The sequence below is a fragment of the Sinohyriopsis cumingii genome, chromosome 9 (genome assembly GCF_028554795.1).
Source record: "Sinohyriopsis cumingii isolate HCF-2022 chromosome 9, ASM2855479v2, whole genome shotgun sequence".
Taxonomy (NCBI): Eukaryota; Metazoa; Mollusca; class Bivalvia; order Unionida; family Unionidae; genus Sinohyriopsis; species Sinohyriopsis cumingii.
The window spans coordinates 59,069,633-59,070,667 of NC_142969.1; positions in this window are offsets into that span (position 1 = coordinate 59,069,633).

Genomic DNA, 1,035 nt, shown 5'->3' on the forward strand with positions numbered 1-1,035 from the left:
TGAAAAATAAAGTTTATTATCTATTATTTGTAAGTAACCGGACACACTAAAACATGTGACCGCTCCGGTGGCCTAGTGGTTAGAGAGTCCGCCTCGGATGCGGGACGTCGTAGGTTCGATTCCAGGCCGTGTCATACCAAAGACTTATAAAAATGGTACTAACAGCTGCCTCGCTTGGCGCTCAGCATTAAAAGTTAGTGTTAGGACTGGTCGGCCTGGTGTCAGGATAATGTGACTGGGTGGGACATCATGCTACATGTCTGCGGCATGATGCCCCAGTGCTAGACATCAATATAAACTGCCACAATGCAGACGTTGTAGCGATATGACTGAAAAATTGTTAAAGCTACGTTAAAAATCAAAATCACATAAACATACACATACTAAAACCTGTGTACATGGGACTTACTCTAGTCGTCAAAAACATGTGTCCGTTTATTTAAAAAAAACAACAACTTATAACCATGAAAGATGGATCACTAAAAAAAATGCTTCCGTTATGGCATTGCGTCAATAAGATTTGGGTATGTGTTAATACAATTATTATAGTTTTTACTATTTCTAAATGTCATGTATGTTGTCCAATTTCGAATCGTCTATTATTTAAACTGGGAATACTCTGTGGTTTTTTAATATCATAATCTAAAAATACCGACATAAAAAGCTAATTAAAAGAAGAAAAAAAGAACGTACATTCGACCAAACGACATTTTTGTTTATCTTTCTCTTGCTTACGAAAGACAGTTCTTTACTAACCACCCCCACCCCTTTAAATTTTCACTTAGTTGCATCTATTGGATTCTTAAATATTCTGGTTCTGTGTAACACGAAGTCACGGTAGATTCATCAGGACGCAACCGTAAGTAAAATCTTGTCACGGCATCGTCGTCCACGGGCATGGAATCCATTTTTGGGAGAGAGGGGTCACGGTAAGGACAGGACATGGGTCACCTGGAGAGAACTGAGATTCTTTCTTGCGCTTGATCTAGAATAAGACATGGGTCAGCGGGAACTCCTGGTTCACGGAACCTAGTC